The sequence below is a fragment of the Lacerta agilis genome, chromosome 3 (genome assembly GCF_009819535.1).
Source record: "Lacerta agilis isolate rLacAgi1 chromosome 3, rLacAgi1.pri, whole genome shotgun sequence".
NCBI classification, from domain to species: domain Eukaryota; kingdom Metazoa; phylum Chordata; class Lepidosauria; order Squamata; family Lacertidae; genus Lacerta; species Lacerta agilis.
The window spans coordinates 101,051,791-101,069,954 of NC_046314.1; the positions used below are offsets into that span (position 1 = coordinate 101,051,791).

Sequence of the window (18,164 nt, forward strand, 5' to 3'; positions counted from 1 at the left end):
CTATTGCAGCACACTGCACCTCAGGCTCTGTAAAATGACTAGCATGCACTAATCCTGTACCTTACTCTGCATTCCCAGAGGCTGATTCAGAAGTGCCGAGTCCCACTGCACCGGATAATCCGAGTTTTATCTTCCGAGAAGCTGAAGCAAGTTTAACCAAGGCGGCAGCAATAAATGGACAAGTACTTTAAGAGAGGAGGGAGAATACCCTTGGTTGATGTGCCTCCCTAGCGCATCGCCAAATCCCCAACACTGGTAGGCCACATCTATAATTCACACTGAAAACCAGGCTTTGCCTTCCACCTATTAGCTCAGAGTTGTTGCTGTGCAGGAGCTTCACGCCAGCTGCTGCCCTCTGCTTTGTCTTGCGATGCAGGCAGCACAACCCCACCCTGCATTGCTCGCCAATAGAGCTGCTGAAATAATTCAGAGTTCCCTTTAATCCAATCCATCCCGACACAACCCATGATCCTTGTTAAACATGGGCTCCAGCTTCCTGCTCTACCAATCAGTGTGGCCCAGAGGGGCTCCATCTGAATACAAATAAAACAAAATAAGCTTGCCGTTTTTGCCAGTAAGAACGGACAGCACTCCGATCTTTGTCCTTCAGCTCCCAAAAGTGGAACCCCCCCCCCAACAACCCAACAGAGCAACTTACACTGCGAAGAAACTGGTTTACACAGAAGCCTCCTCGGGCCAAGTGATGCTACAGAAACTGCAAGGCGTTAGTTATTAGCAGCACACAGAGAGAGACAGCGGCATCTGGTTCCCTCTCCACCAGAGGCAGAGTTACTATGCAGTTTGGTGGTGACCCACCCACTGCAGCAGCAGCAGCAGAGATGCAGCCAGACTGCCGAGAGAGCAAATGCTCTCCTGCAAGCACAGAAAGATTCACATCCAAGGCACTGGTCCATAGGAAGTGATGGAAATGCAAAGGAACACAATCAGCACCCTTGCAGGCTGCCCATCCTGCAGCCAGAGCGAGCGAGCTCTTCAATACGCCCCACCCTGACTTCTTCTCAGCCACCAGTAAGTTGCAGGCTTACTGTATTCCCATTATGTTGGCTGGGCTACTGCTCAGAGCTCCTTGGAGGAACGACGGGATTCTGGGCAGGGTGCGAGAGCACATGATGCAGCCACCCTGCTGAAGCTAAAGCAGTTCTTCCTACTAGGGTTTCAGGATTGCAGCCTTACTAAGCAGTCAGATTATCCCAATTCTGAACACATTTTCCTGGAAGTAAGTGCTGCGGATTTCAATGCAACTTATAGATGGAGGGGTCATAGCCGTACCTAACAACTCCATACCTGCAGCAAAACAAACCTACAAACAAGAGCGGCTTCTGCTAAGTACAGTATCTAAAACATAATGGGTGGCCTTCCAATATCCAGGGAACAGCATGTCTTCATTTGAACCTTCCTGCACATATTGATCTTCAAAAAACAAAGGTCCAGATTTACAAAATCATGGACCACCAAGGTTAACAAAAAGAAACAAGGCCTGTTTTAGGGACTGTACCCCTGACTGGGAAGCGTTTGTCCAGGATAATCCATTAAAGCCTCACTCATTCTTGATGGCCTTTGGTGAAGGACTAGATCAAGATTTGAGGAAATTCTCTCTAGTTCTACTAATGATTTTATAGCCACATATATTTTTAAGACACTGTTAGGTGCCCTGTGGTGGGCTTGGGGAGAATCCTTGCATCCTGCGTTAGAATTATAATTATGTCTCTTTACTCCAGGAAGTGCCTTCCAGACATTGTTGGACTCCCATCATCCCTGACTACTAGCCATGCTGGCACGGGTTAATGGGAGTTGTAGTCCAACTACATCTGGAAGGCACCACATTGGCTACCTCTGCTTTACTCAGTAATGCCCCTAGACTTTTCACTGCCCATAGATTGAGGTTGAATCCTGACAAGACAGAAGTACTGTTTTGGGGGGACAGGAGGAAGGCGGGTGTGGGGGACTCCCTGGTCCTGAATGGGGTAACTGTGCCCCTGAAGGACCAGGTGTGCAGCCTGGGAGTCATTTTGGACTCACAGCTGTCCATGGAGGCGCAGGTTAATTCTGTGTCCAGGGCGGCTGTCTACCAGCTCCATCTGGTACGCAGGCTGAGACCCTACCTGCCCGCAGACTGTCTCGCCAGAGTGGTACATGCTCTATACTGCAATGCGCTCTATGTGGGGCAACCTTTGAAGGTGACCCGGAAACTGCAATTAATTCAGAATGTGGCAGCTAGACTGGTGACTGGGAGTGGCCGCTGGGACCACATAACACTGGTCCTGAGAGATCTACCGTACATTGGCTCCCAGTATGTTTCCGAGCACAATTCAAAGTGTTGGTGCTGAATTTCAAAGTCCTAAACGGCCTCGGTCCTGTATACCTGAAGGAGCGTCTCCACTCCCATCATTCAGCTCGGACACTGAGATCCAGCGCCAAGGGCCTTCTGGCGGTTCCCTCACTTCGAGAAGCAAAGCTACAGGGAACCAGGCAGAGGGCCTTCTCGGTAGTGCCGCCAGCCCTGTGGAACGCCCTCCCATCAGAGGTTAAGGAGATAAACTAATACCTGACATTCAGAAAATACCTGAAGGCAGCCCTTTTCAGGGAAGTTTTTAATCTGTGATATTTTAATATACTTTAATATTTGTTGGAAGTTGTCCAGAGTGGCTGGGGAGACCCAGCCAGATGGGCGGGGTACAAATAAATTATTATTATTATTATTATATCATCATCATCATCCTGTATCTACATTGCTACTGCCCTCGTATTAAACAAATTGAGACCTTTCCTCTTACCCCATTTCTCCCTCCTTTGGGGAAGGGCTGTAGCTTAGTGAGTAAGCAAGTTCTCTGCATGCAATAAGTCTCGGGTTCAACCCCCAGCCTCCCCAAGTAGGGCTGGGAAGGGCTTCTGTCTGAAACTCTGGAGCGCTGCTGGCAGTCAGTGTAAACAGTACTGAGCTAGATGGAACAAAATAAAATTCCTTCCAGTAGCACCTTAGAGACCAACTAAGTTTGTTCTTGGTATGAGCTTTTGTGTATGAGATCTGAAGAAGTGTGCATGCACACGAAAGCTCATACCAAACAAACTTAGTTGGTCTCTAAGGTGCTACTGGAAGGAATTATTTTTTAATTTATTTATTTTTACTATGGCAGACCAACACGGCTACCTACCTGTAACTGAGCTAGATGGGTAAAGGTAAAGGCCCTGAGTGCTCACTAGAAGGACAGATCCTGAAGTTGAGGCTCCAGTACTTCGGCCACCTTATGAGAAGAGAAGACTCCCTGGAAAAGACCCTGATGTTGGGAAAGATGGAGGGCACAAGGAGAAGGGGACGACAGAGGATGAGATGGTTGGACAGGTGAGCTAGATAGACCAATGGCCTGACTCAATATAAAGGAAGCTTCCTATTGTTATAAGGAAAAAACTGCTCCTTTTCCCTTATGGGGAATCCAAGAGCCCGTATGGAGTCCTAAAGTAGATTCCCTATTGGAAGGAGAAAATAACAGAGGCCAACCAGAGAATATTGAGAAGCAAAGCAGCTAGTAAGACTGATCTTTATTGAACTGTTGCAACAAGGTCTCCCCACGCTAGCCCTTATACTGTATAGACTTTTGAAATTACCCACCCTGTAGCTCAAGGTCCGTATAGTTAAAGCTATGGTTTTCCCAGTAGTAATGTACGGAAGTGAGAGCTGGACCATAAAGAAGGCTGATCGCCGTAGAATTGATGCTTTTGAATTATAGTGCTGGAGGAGACTCTTGAGAGTCCCATGGACTGCAAGAAGATCAAACCTATCCATTCTCAAAGAAATCAGCCCTGAGTACTCACTAGAAGGACAGATCCTGAAGTTGAGGCTCCAGTACTTTGGCCACCTCATGAGAAGAGAAGAATCCCTAGAAAAGACCCTGATGTTGGGAAAGATGGAGGGCACAAGGAGAAGGGGACGACAGAGGATGAGATGGTTGGACAGTGTTCTCGAAGCTACAGGTACTAACATGAGTTTGGCCAAACTGCGAGAGGCAGTGAAGGATAGGCGTGCCTGGCGTGCTCTGGTCCATGGGGTCACGAAGAGTCGGACACGACTGAACGACTGAACAACAACAACAACAAGCTCAAGACCACCCCCAAAACACCATACGTACATCACAGAAGGAGGCGGTCTCCAACAGAAATACATCACAGGGGGCGGTCTACCACAGAAATCCTGTCAGGATACCTGACAATGGTCACTGATTGCTCCACCTGGGCAGCCTGGCCATTCCTTTTGAGATCCTAAGTACTGAGTTCCTGAATCCAGATCACAGGCTCACCCTATTCATACACAAATGCACCCTTAAGACAGGATTTGAGCAAAGAGACAATGGGGAGGCTTTCCCATTTTCTTCCTCACTGCAGAAAATATTTGAGGTCACTGGAAGAGTCAAATTGGTCTCAGGATTGCTCTCCTGCACTATTTCAGACATGTGGTTTATATACTTATGCACATGTTTGCCTTGTAAATTTATGAACGTAAGATTTATATATAGAATTCCTATAGCACTATGTTCCTAAATTATGAGTCAAAATAGAAAAGTAGACACTGAAGCACAAGACCCATCTTTTAATGGCATGTCAAGACACACAACCCTTGTCAACTGCTACCCTCCAACATGCCTGTCTTCAAAGGGAAGACAGGCATGCCAGTCTCCCTAATATATATTTACCCCATCCGAGTTAACAGGAGAGCCAAAAACGTTAAAACAGGTACTGGGTGGGGCCGGGCTCTGCCCCAAGTGCAAGATAAGCACTTACCATAAAACTCAAGTACAAGGCAGTCTTGTCTCTTGCTTTATATCAAGAAAGAAAAACAGGGCTTTTCACTCCACGGCTAGGTAAATATTAACTCAGCTCTCCCATTCCAAGGTGGTTTAATTATAGCCGCACCCAATGGAGATCTGTGGCCGCTTACAGCCATTGGGTCTCTGTAAAGCCGCACGGAAGACGTCAAGGGATATTAAATGTTAAACAGGGCGGCTTGCTGAGCAAAATGAAAATCAGCACGCAGAAGGAAAAAGCGAACAGAGGAAGCACTTCATACAGCTTGAACAGAACTACAGGTGAAACTCGAAAAATTAGAATTATCGTGGAAAAGTCCATTTATGCAAGCAATTGTTTTCATTAGCTACTGGAGTTTAATATATGAGATAAGACTCATGACATGCAAAGTGAGATATGTCAAGCCTTTCTTTGTTATAATTGTGACGATTATGGCGTACAGCTGATGAAAACCCCAAAGTTGAAATTGTTAATTTGGGGTTCTCATCAGCTGTACGCCATAATCATCACAATTATAACAAAGAAAGGCTTGACATATCTTGCTTTGCATGTCATGAGTCTTATCTCATATATTAGTTTCACCTTTTAAGTTGAATTACTGAAAGAAACGAACCTTTCCACGATATTCTAATTTTTCGAGTTTCACCTGTATACTTGTCTAATAAGAACGTAAGGAGAGCCTGCCGGATCAGGCCAATGGCCCATCTTGTCCAGCATCCTGTTCTCACAGTGGCTGACCTGATGCCTGTGGGAAACCAGGAAGCAGACCATGAGTATAAAGCACACTCCGCCCTCATGTGGTTTCCAGCAACTGGTATTCAGAAGCATTGCTCCCTGCAGTTGTGGAGTTGTGGAGAGCCAGTGTGGTGTAGTGGTTAAGAGCGGTAGACTTGTAATCTGGTGAACCGGGTTCGCGTCTCCGCTCCTCCACATGCAGCTCCTGGGTGACCTTGGGCTAGTCACACTTCTCTGAAGTCTCTCAGCCCCACTCACCTCACAGAGTGTTTGTTGTGGGGGAGGAAGGGAAAGGAGAATGTGAGCCGCTTTGAGACTCCTTCGGGTAGTGATAAAGCAGGATATCAAATCCAAACTCTTCTTCTACAACATTGCCATCATAGCTGGTTTTCATTGATAAACCTGTATCAATGCGGGAGGGCTTCCTTAAAAGGAAGAAAGAAAGCCGCAATATTTTTCTTCTTGCGTAACGATTAACTGCACGGCTATCAAAATTCACATTGTTAAATAAAAATTGGTCCTCTGCTCGTCCAGGAAGCCAACTCCCAATATTTGGGCCACATAAGTGAAACTTTCCCCTATGAAAATAATAGTGTCATTTTAATTATTGTATATACCCTGGCTCCTGCTTTTCAGTCAAAATTCACTCAAGAGGCTTCTAACAATTAAGGCCTATCACAAAATAATACCTGACCTCCCCGGGGGGGAGGACTGGTAGAAAGAGGAGAAAGATGGAGGGTGTTTGGGACAAATCTCATCTCAGGTTTCTTTGTTTCCTGCATTGAGTGTGTCCCATTTGCCTTGCCATGCCTAGCTTGCTTAGTTTATTAATCCATTTTAAAATATCTTGGACACTCACAATCAGGAGTTTGATGACTGCAGAGAGAAGGAGAGTTTGGGTTCTGCCCCCTCACACACTTTACTGTTTTTGGATGTCATGCTAAACCAGAGTTTAGTGTGACAAGAATGCACAACGCCTTGGGCTCTAGGCCAGTGTTTTTCAACCTTTTTTGGGCAAAGGCACACTTGTTTCATGAAAAAAATCACGAGGCACACCACCATTAGAAAATGTTAAAAAATTTAACTCTGTGCCTATATTGACTATATATAAAGTAATTCTCTTGAATTTTTCAATTTTTCCCACGGCACACCAGGCAACATCTCGCGGCACACTAGTGTGCCGCGGAACAGTGGTTGAAAAACACTGCTCTAGGCATCCTGCCCCATTAAGAAAAGCCCACCTGGAGCTACTGCCCATAACATGAACTTGGCTTAGTACCAACAATTGTCCAGGGGCAGTTTTCTTCAACCCCTTCATGGATCACTGCCTTGTCGTGGCGAAGGGGCTTGAATTACTCAGGGAAGCTATGGACAGGATATGGATATGGATATGGAACATATGGATATGGAACAACTGATTGGTTCAAAATTGGGAAAGGAGTACGACAAGGCTGTATATTGTCTCCCTGCTTATTTAACTTATATGCAGAATTCATCATGCGAAAAGCTGGACTGGATGAATCCCAAACTGGAATTAAGATTGCCGGAAAAAATATCAACAACCTCAGACATGCTGATGATACTACCTTGATGGCAGAAAGTGAGGAGGAATTAAAGAACCTTTTAATGAGGGTGAAAGAGGAGAGCGCAAAATATGGTCTGAAGCTCAACATCAAAAAAACTAAGATCATGGCCACTGGTCCCATCACCTCCTGGCAAATAGAAGGGGAAGAAATGGAGGCAGTGAGAGATTTCACTTTCTTGGGTTCCATGATCACTGCAGATGGTGACAGCAGTCACGAAATTAGAAGACGCCTGCTTCTTGGGAGAAAAGCAATGACAAACCTAGACAGCATCTTAAAAAGCAAAGACATCACCTTGCCGACAAAGGTCCGTATAGTTAAAGCTATGGTTTTCCCAGTAGTAATGTACAGAAGTGAGAGCTGGACCATCAAGAAGGCTGATCGCCGAAGAATTGATGCTTTTGAATTATGGTGCTGGAGGAGACTCTTGAGAGTCCCATGGACTGCAAGAAGATCAAACCTATCCATTCTCAAAGAAATTAGCCCTGAGTGCTCACTAGAAGGACAGATCCTGAAGTTGAGGCTCCAGTACTTTGGCCACCTCATGAGAAGAGAAGACTCCCTAGAAAAGACCCTGATGTTGGGAAAGATGGAGGGCACAAGGAGAAGGGGACGACAGAGGATGAGATGGTTGGACAGTGTTCTCGAAGCGACTGGCATGAGTTTGGCCAAACTGCGAGAGGTAGTGAAGGATAGGCGTGCCTGGCGTGCTCTGGTCCATGGGGTCACGAAGAGTCGGACGCGACTGAACGACTGAACAACAACAGTTTTCTTCAAAAGGGACCCCCCCCCAATATCCCATTTCTTTCTGAACTTTTAAAACCCTCTAAAGTCAAGTATTACATTTCTTTCAGAGCATATGCAAGTGGCAAAAGGCTAATACAACCACAGTATGACCATTTCAGCACCATTCCTCCCAAAGCCTCACCTGGATATACCAATTTACTCTCTTGATAAAAGCTAAAAGCTGGTACTGTTTCCTATAGCACACAGCTATTCTTCCCCACAGTGATTTATTCCCATGTTTGCACACTTCATATACAATTCTATCCAAACGGCAAATGTGGGGAAAGGGGAGAAAAAAGGGGCTTAAGGCTGAAACTGGTGTCCAACAACATCTGGAGGGCCACAGGCTCCTCGTTCTTGCAGTACAGTGTCCATCTGTGATACTCAAAATACCAGTTGAGTGGTATTTACTCCATTAATGTGACAACGTCCACAACCTGGGAAATGGCTTCAACTAGCTGGCTAAACCAGCTGTAATGAGTGTAAACTGCCAGTGAGTTGGGGACTTCTTAGATGTCAAGACAAGACTCTGGCAGATTGACTGGATGAGACCAATACGGGTCCAACAGCCAAGAAGGAGGTTTCTGCACATGCTGTAGAGGGAAGTGAGAGGCAGATGGGGCTCATCAACCTGGGAATGCAGCCCATCTAGGAGAAGGAAAACTCTGATCCTAAACCTCCACTATGTTGCAGGATATCTTCAGGAGAAGAAAAGGCTAAGGAGTAAACCCATACATAAATCTAGAGTGGAGTCCCTAAGACCATGGGTAGGCAAACTAAGTCCCGGGGTCTGGATCCGTCCCAATCGCCTTCTAAATCCGGCCCACGGACAGTCCAGGAATCGCCGTGTTTTTACATGAGTAGAATGTGTCCTTTTATTTGAAATGCATATCTGGGTTATTTGTGGGGCATAGGAATTCGTTCATTTTTTTCACCCAAAATATAGTCCGGCCCCCCACAAGGTCTGAGGGACAGTGGACTGGCCCCCTGCTGAAAAGGTTTGCTGAGCCCTGCAGCTAAAACGGTTGGATGGCGCCTTGCATGATTTCTTTGGGCAACTCCTGCAACCAAGCTGATGCCAAACGTATTGCTCTGCTTTCCTTTGGACCATATCATTCTGCAGGAGAGACTTTCTCCCAGATTTTATCTTGTGAACAGACCTGATGAAGGTATATAGATCTAATAAATAATCAGTGAGGCTGAGTGGGCATCTTGACGTTTGTGCAGCCCAGGGCCTCCATACACTTGTCCAGACTTGTGCCCCAGAGAAGTCACTTCGGTGCTGCTTACACAGCATTTTGACTTCACCCCCGCAGTTGCCCTCCATTGTATCTCGAGACAGATGCCAACAACATTTACCGTATTTTTTGCTTCATAGGGCGCACCGGACCATAGGGTGCACCTCGTTTTTAGAGGAGGAAACAAGGGAAAAATTTTTTTTCTGGTTTTCCTCCTCTAAAAGCCCTGTTTTTTTGAGGATCAGCTAAAAGTTTTGAAGCTTTTTTGCAAAGGGAGAAAAGCAAAGCTCCTTTTGCAAAGGGGGGAAAGCTCTGTTTTTATGGGGTTCAACTCACATTTCTGCAGCTTCTGAAGGAAAGGGAGCCATTTCTACAGTTTCCAGACAGATAATCTAATCAGCCAGTCACATGTCGCTGGGGAAACAAACAACCTCCCTCTGCAGCACATTCAACAATGGAGGGCGGGGCTGAAAGGGAGCCCAGACTCTTATCTCTCTCCTGATCTCTTGCTGATCAGCTGCTGAGCGGGGTCCTTTCAACACCCCTTTTTCTCTTTGTAAAATAAAAAGCACTATCTGCTTTTGGCCCCTGGGCAATTCGGCTCCAGGGACCACCATTCGCTTCATAAGACACACAGATATTCCCCCTTAATTTTTAGGAGGAAAAAAGTGCGTCTTATGGAGCGAAAAATACGGTACTCTTTGAACAAGAGACACATGCAGGTTTAAAATCCTTGGCTTCTCATACCCATGGTTGTTTCAAGACAGTCTTATATGAACTCTGGTCTTCGGATGCAAGCAATCTACTTAGGCCACTTCACAAATACTGATTTCTCTCCCCCCCCCCCTTTCCCACTATGATGCACTGCTCCTATGTCAACCGACAGCATGAGCGAACATCCCTCTGCTTCCTCTCTCAAGATCCTTCTTGACACAGTCTATGAGGAGAGTTCGAAACAGGGACGGCTGTGTTCAGACCAATGCTGCTAATTCCCCAGAGGTACAAAGGGCTAATTTGTTCTTAGTGTCTGAGTTGAATATTTTCCACACATCAATACCCATGCTGACAGTGCAGATCTCACAGGCCCAGATGCAGATAATATGCTTCCACTCCATACAGAATAACAGAGGCACTGTTTTAGGTAGGAATTGGCATGAACATGCTACTATCGCAGAGTAAACCTACATCAAATTATACCTATTAAAACATTCAAGTCTGTTTACAGCAAAGCAATCTATACAACTGACACACACACACACCCAAAAAACCCACACCAGGAACACACCCTTTAACAGTGATATTCTTCTGGCGTAATTTTATTTCAGCAGGCACAAATACACAGTTAGAGCTGAAGCGGAAGGATATACAGTACCAGAGGATTCTTGCATGACAATCTGCAGGAGTCTGCAGCAATTTGCAATAGCCAGTGATACATGAAGTGGGGGCAGCTTTTCAGCTGCAACGAGGACAACCCTACTGTGGCATGCCCCCATTCAGTTGCCTACCGTTCTTCGGAGAGCTAGTTAAGGTAACAGGATATTGCTATACAAGCTGCAGAGATCCACAGTTTTAAAAGGCAAAGCACAGCAGCTGGATTGGCAAGCAACACAAAGGAACAACAAACAAGGAAGAACCAAGAGATATAATTACCGGTAGTTGGAAGAGCAGCAGCCCAGGTCTAATACACGTTCACAGCTGCTTGTGAAATGTTCAGGAAGGCAGTACACAATAGTCACCATGGAGCAGCATCTTTTCTGGTGGCTGCCCATGGAAGGCAGAGCAACAACATGTTTGCTTGTCAATGGCCAGCAGCGCCCTGTGATTATGTCAGTGGCCACGTTGGGTGCTGCTGGCCAGCAAAACAAACAAAGCAGCAACAGGATGATCACTGCATTTCTTCTTCCACACGCAAACACCTTTTACAAAAAAGTCCTTCAACCAGCTGCTGCCACAAAACTGGCAGCCAGAAAAGCAATAGGTGAGCTCTGATTTCCCACCCACCCCAATGCACACATTATTTTTAGACTAGCTGTATGCCTACTGCTCCACGTGGCTGGCCAGCAGCAAAATAAAACAAATAAGAGTGGATGCTGAACTTTCGCCTACACTACACCACACAATGCACACTTTCCAAAAACTACTCCATAGCTAGAGCAGCTGCCTATTGTTGCTCCATGAGACCATTGGGCAGTAAAGCAAAGAGCAGGCACCCCCAACCTTTGGCCTCCAGATGTTTTGGACTACAATTCCCATCATCCCTGACCATTGGTCCTGTTAGCTAGGGATCATGGGAGCTGTAGGCCAAAACATCTGGAGGGCCGAAGGTTGCCTATGCCTGGCAAAGAGGATGCAAATGGGCCCGGCGCTTCTCTCTCCCTGCCTTTCAATAAGCCCTTCCACAGGCAGCAAAAGGCAAATGGGTATAGCCATACTTAGTTTCCCCCTTTTCAAAAAGTCTAAGGGCTGATGGGAGTTGTAGTTCATCTGAAGAGCACCAGGCTGGCAAAGGGTGAGCTAGTGTCCAAGGAAAGATTTTTCTCTGTAGAGTGTTACTTTATTTTGTTCTCTCTCCTTTCTAAGATCACTTCTCCTTCAGTCTCCTTTTGTACCTCCCCTAGCAACTGCCCAAGCCTCCTTGGGAAGGTCGGCTTTTGCAAACATGAATTTACAGCAGTCTGACTTCTTTGTGCTTGTGCAACCATTTAACCAGCAGACTAGAGAGTGCCTCCAATGATGAAGCTGCCACTATATATGAAAGCACTTTCCCAAACTCCCCACAGCTGAATCATCCCTTTTTCCTACTGAATTAAATGTTAGAACTGCACTCTTCTTCTAGCCAACAGGGCTCCTCACCTTTAGAGTGTGGAAGACTTGAAATTGGGTACTGTTGCCTAGCTCATCCATAAGGATTTCTAAAACTAGGAAATATAAAATGTAATTCTGTGTCTACTCAGAAGTAAGCCTCACTGAGTTACTCCCAGGTAACTGCATACAGAATTGCAGCTTATGGAACAGTCTCTCCTTCATCAACTTCGGGAAGGACTAGAGATTCTAGTTTTTATTGCTTTTTAATTATTATTACTAATATTCTGTTGGGAGCTGCCCAGAGTGGCTGGGGAAACCCAGCCAAATGGGCAGGGTATAAATAATAATAATAATAATAATAATAATAATAATAATAACAACATGAGTTTGGCCAAACTGCGAGAGGCAGTGAAGGTTAGGCGTGCCTGGCGTGCTCTGGTCCATGGGGTCACAAAGAGTCGGACACGACTGAACGACTGAACAACAACAACAACAACAAAATAATAATAATAATAATAATAATAATAATAATTAGAATCATAGAGTTGGAAGAGACCACAAGGGCCATGCAGTCCAACCCCCTGCCAATGATATTCTTCTACAACTTCAGCACCACTAATCTCTGCATTCACCGCACTCAGAAATTCAGCGTTTTCCTGAACCTTCATTCAGCACCAAACTACTTGCACTTTAATCCTTTTAATTACATGCCATTGTACCTGGTATGTGCTCAAGACAATTTAGCCATGGATAATCTTAGTATATAGCCCTATCGTTGCTTCTTAGTATAGGAAGATTAAGACCCGGACAAATTAATTGCTCTCAGATAAGACAGGATAGTTTCTTCAGGGAAAAAAGATTCTTAGGCAATGACCAGTCATCTAGGGGGAGAAAGGAGAGGGACTACTCACTTCTGAAGGAGGGAACACAAGCAAGTTACTCTAGGGTGGAAATCTAAAGGAAAATGGGCTCGGTGTCATAGTCAAGGGATTGCACTCAAGCCAAGGGAAGATCAGCTTGGCCCCATCTATTTGTTAGACAAGGAACAACTGGAAAGTGCTTGCCAGTAATGACAGGGTGGAAGGCAGGGAGGTCAACAGCAGGTGGAGCCAGAGACACTGATAGGCACAGCCAATGGATTCTAGTTTTGTACCCATCTTTGCTAAGATCAACAAAAGCAACATTGACACTAAGGGAGAAGCTGATTGCTTGTGCTACCCCTGGACTGCTTAGAACAGTGATGGCCAAACTTGGCCCTCCAGCTGTTTTGGGACTACCACTCCCATCATTCCTAGCTAACAGGACCAGTGGTCAGGGATGATGGGAATTGTAGTCCCCAAACAGCTGGAGGGTCAAGTTTGGCCATCACTGGCTTATCACTGGCCATCACTGGTATCTGAAGAAGTGTGCATGCACACAAAAGCTCATACCAAGAACAAACTTAGTTGGTCTCTAAGGTGCTACTGGAAGGATTTTTTATTTTTTTATTTTGTTTAGAAGAAAGAAGTCACCCAGGTTGGGACTGACTGAAGGCAGACTGAAATTGGCATGCTAGCCTCCACTGGGGCTTCCTTTCCCTTCCTTGTAAGAAAGAACATCCAGCTCCCATTGCCAGTTGTCCCTGGGACTACACACCCTGGTCCCATCCAGCAGCCAAGGAACAAGCAAAAAACACCAGCAAGGGGAAGATCAGCTGGGCCTGAACCAAATATAGATACCCATACATAGCTTACGACTTCATTCTGGCCATGAAGAACTTATCTCTACCTTTTTCTTACACTCCTCTTTTCTTGTGCATCTTGTTTTTTCAGTAGCGAGTCTGACATGAGGGCTGTTTCTTATGCCTTGTGTGAGCTGCTTTGGAGACAATTATCCGAAGAGCAAGAATGGGAAGAATGTAAGGAATAACCTAACAAACCCATCCAAATGGGATATTCAGTGTGATGAGCACTGGTTAATTTAGCTTTTACTGTAAATCGGAAGTTGCTTATAGATGTACTTTTAACTACTAGTAGAAGGCAGTTAGAAACGCATACAGGAGTATTCCTTTGTTTGAGGTTGGGGTTTAAAAGTTTGTCCTGTGTCAGACGAGGTTGACGGCTGCTGTCCAACTGACTGAAACATGCCTATATTGAACATGTCTTGATTCGTTGTCCAAACCATTTATCGTTACTGTCCAAGAAAAGTTAGCTTGAGAATGTTTTCGAATAGATCACATGAAAGTAGAAATCGGTGTAATCCAAACTGACAGTGGATCTATGATTAAGTCATAGCCAGTGTCATTTCACTGTGCTCAAAGTGCTTCATGTTCTTTCTTTCTTTTTTACACAGGAAAGGTGTTCTGAACACACAAATTCCCCAACCTACAGTTTTAATCTGAGATAAAAGAATAGAACTACAGTATCCTAAATAGGATAGTTACAGGTAGGTAGCCGTGTTGGTCTGCCATAGTCAAAACAAAACAAAATAAAAAATTCCTTTCAGTAGCACCTTAGAGACCAACTAAGTTTGTTCTTGGTACCGGTATGAGCTTTCGTGTATCTGAAGAAGTGTGCATGCACACGAAAGCTCATACCAAGAACAAACTTAGTTGGTCTCTAAGGTGCTACTGAAAGGAATTTTTTATTTTACTGTATTTTGTTTTGACTAAATAGGATAGTTTGGCACCTGCGCTGGAACAACTGCATCAAGGTAAGTATTTCAATCACTACAACAATAATGTTTTTGGATGTGTACAAAGCGTCTAAGAATTGTCTAGCAACTTCTGCTACATTAATCCTTTGTCTGAGAAACACGAACTCTTCATAATGTATTGCTAACATGTGCTTATGAAGCTTACTCCAAGACAGATCATTGACCCAGTTAGACAACTACATCCATACTAAGGCTGCCATCCTAGGCAATTCATAAGTCTAACTTCTGGCTAAACACACATAGCATTGTGCTGCTCTGCTACTGATCCTCTCTCCAAAAACTACAATCCAAGGAATACAGGCAACCACCTTGCTATCTTTCCTATTGCTAAGTGAAATGTGAAATGTTTTCCCTGTGTGCTTTTGCAATACAATACCAGGTTTCTGGGTTTTTTTTAATTAAACACACACACACACAGAAAAAGACATGATACCGAAATAATTAATACTCTTTAAAAAGGAGGGGGAAATACATACGCCAGCAGTGAAAAGACTTAGCAAGACCTGATGTCCATGTTATAACATCTGCCAGTAACAAAGGCAAAAAGAGGCCAACAAACTGCAAAATATTAAAAAAAATTAAAAAAATTTTTTTAAAAAAATCCTTCCAGTAGCACCTTAGAGGCCAACTAAGTTTGTTCTTGGTATGAGCTTTCGTGTGCATGCATCAGCACCTCGCTGATGAGAGAGCCAGTGTGGTGTAGTGGTTAAGAGCGGTAGACTCGTAATCTGGGGAACCGGGTTCGTGTCTCCACTCCTCCACATGCAACTGCTGGGTGACCTTGGGCTAGTCACACTTCTTTGAAGTCTCTCAGCCCCACTCACCTCACAGAGTGTTTGTTGTGGGGGAGGAAGGGAAAGGAGAATGTTAGCCGCTTTGAGACTCCTTTGGGTAGTGAAAAGCGGGATATCAAATCCAAACTCTTCTCTCTTCTTCTTCTTCTCGCTGGCCACAGTATGAGACTCTTAATCATATGGCCCTTTGGCACAACTGATTGTGATTCATGTTCAGTATATCTATCTGCAGAAACTCTAAATACACTAAAAAGCTGTGGTAGATGGATGTTCCCAGTACAGATCCAGTGCACCTAATAATTTAGAGCAGGGGCTACCAAACTAAGGCCCGTGGGCCGGATACGGCCCAAGAGAGCCAATTATCCGCCCCCCGCCGCCCCCCACCTGTTTTTACTGGCGTGGTGCAACTGCCCATCTCCGGGTCAGCGCGGCACTGGAAATAGCTTGTGTGCATGTGCAAGCGTCATTTCCGGGTCTGCGGAGGCCCGTGCACAAGCTATTTCCGGTGCTTTGCCGACCCAGAAGTGCGCCAGAAAAAGCGAGTGCGCACACTCCCCCACCCTCCGGCCCACCGCGATCGGCGCTGGAGGAACCGGCCCAAGGCTGGGTAAGTTTGCCGACCCATGATTTAGAGTGAAGACTAGTTAGAGTAAAGTAAGACCAAGTTTTTCACTCAGACACGCAACACATGTAACTAGGTATATCTAATTCTGCCTAGAATTGCAGCAGTAACTCAGGTTGCAGCTCTGCAAGGGGTAAACAAGTTTCCAGGATTGTTTGGGGGAAGCCATATGCTATAAATGCACTTGAATGTATGCTGTGGGTGTGACCTCGGTCCTTTGGAAAAAAAAGTCACAGTCGCATCAAATAATCTATTAAATTCCCTGTTGCAGGAGGCCACAGCCCACAGCCGCACGGTGAGATAGCATCATGATTATAAATAGCAGGTCAGTGCCACATACACAGCAGACCTTGAAACTAAGAACAAGCAAGCCAGCTCCTCCCATAGTTTCCCTGAGCTGGTTTCAGAGTTCAAAACAGCATCAGACATCTGAATGATTAACAAGAGGATGACAGGAAAACAGCAGCCTATTTAGGTGGGAGTTGAGGAAAAAGCACAAGGCAACGGAGAGCCCAGACAGCCCTAAATTCTTTGTAAAAACGGGACAGGAATTGGAAAGTGGTAGCACCATTACAGAATGTTGCATCAGAGGACTTTTAACCACATCCCAGCTAAGCATAACATGCCACATGTATTAAATAGTTCTCTGGCATTAAAAAATAAGGAAAGAAAATGGGTAAGGAAGACTCTTGTGAGAATGAAACATCCTTGCTCCACGGTTCCTAGAGAAAGGCAGAACTCGGTAGCGGCTGCTCCCAAACCATGAATCTCAAACTTATCATCAGCTAGCTGCCACTCTTAACTGCATAATCCTAAACATGTTTATGGGAAGTAAGACCCTCAGACTTTAGTGTGACGTACGACTGCAGCCAAGTAAGTCAGATTTTACGCAAATAAATCCATGCTGATAGGGGCAGCCTTGAATCAGAGGAGGAGATAACACCACAACAGAGAATAAACGGCCGCAGCATAAGAAATAAGCCTTGTGGCTCCCACTCCCAAAGCAAACCTGGTATCTGCCCCAGCAGCTGCATTGAACCAATTTCCCTGGTCAGGTCAGGAAGCAACTTGTGATCAGTGAAAACTAAGCCCAAACAGGAGACTGAGATAGATAGAAAAGCCTTTTCCTCTGGCAGCCTACACAACTGCTGTCAGTAAAGGAGTGGCAGGAATCCTGGGCATCTGCCCTTCTTTCGTCTATTAGCCTGGAGCAGAGTCTTTTGCTTTGCCAGCACAGCAGAGAGCCACAGCCCGACAGAAGCCAAAAACAAACAAATGCAACAACAACCCTTTGCAAAGTGAGTCAGGCACCAGCCATTGGCAATGAGGGGAAGGGAGAACCCGACACGACACATCTGAGGTGCCGCCAGCTTGGAAATCGGGGCTGAAGCAGTGACAGGGCTCGATCCCAGCAACCGTGTTTCACGGCCAGCACTCAACCTTGGAACACAGGGGCAGGCAGCCGTGCTCCTGAGCATGTGCAGAGTTTGAGCGCCTTGCCCCTAAGGTTGGTGGGCGGTGGTTGGGGGAGAAGGTGAAAGCGGGGGCTCCCAGATCAGAGACTGTCGCTTCCCAGGCAGTCTCGCCTCTTGGGATTTCCCTCCCCCTTGCAAGCAGTCGCTGGCCCACCCGCCAGCAGGCAGAGTCGACCACCCCTTTGAGGCCTATTCCCCCTTTGGGGCAGGACCACCCTGCTGCCAAGAGAGCAACAAAAACACTCTGCCAGAGACTGGAGGGGGGCATATCCATGATGAAAACCAATCGCCGTATTCCTAAGAGGTAGAAAGAAAGGCAGCGAAAGCTCCTACCTGCTGCTTTTTCAGGGACAGCCTCGTAGGATGGATGGCTAACCACGCATGCGCAAATGGCTCGCGCTATCATTTCCTCGCAACCCAACGAGGCGGCGTCGGCGGCCGCTCCCGACTGGAAGGAAAAACAAACCTCCTTCTAAGCTCCGCCCACTCCTGCCGCGGCCCCTTTAAATCCAACATGGCGCAGGACGCGCTTAGGGAGATCCTCCCTATCTCTATGGGCGCGGGGAGGGGGCGGGGCGTTATCGGTCAGGTGACCGCGAGCGTCTACAGTTGAG

General features: G+C 45.9%; 1 protein-coding gene across 5 annotated transcripts in view; it reads right to left on the bottom strand.

Annotated features, from left to right (window-relative positions):
• Positions 1-17,982, bottom strand: part of KLC4 (kinesin light chain 4) — a 60,076-nt gene extending 42,094 nt beyond the window's left edge. For all 5 annotated transcript variants that reach the window (XM_033144942.1, XM_033144941.1, XM_033144938.1 and 2 more), the window contains exon 1: positions 17,884-17,982. The gene's annotated coding sequence lies outside the window, so the exon portion shown is untranslated. The remainder of the gene's footprint in view (positions 1-17,883) is intronic.
• Between the last annotated feature and the right edge of the window lie 182 nt (positions 17,983-18,164).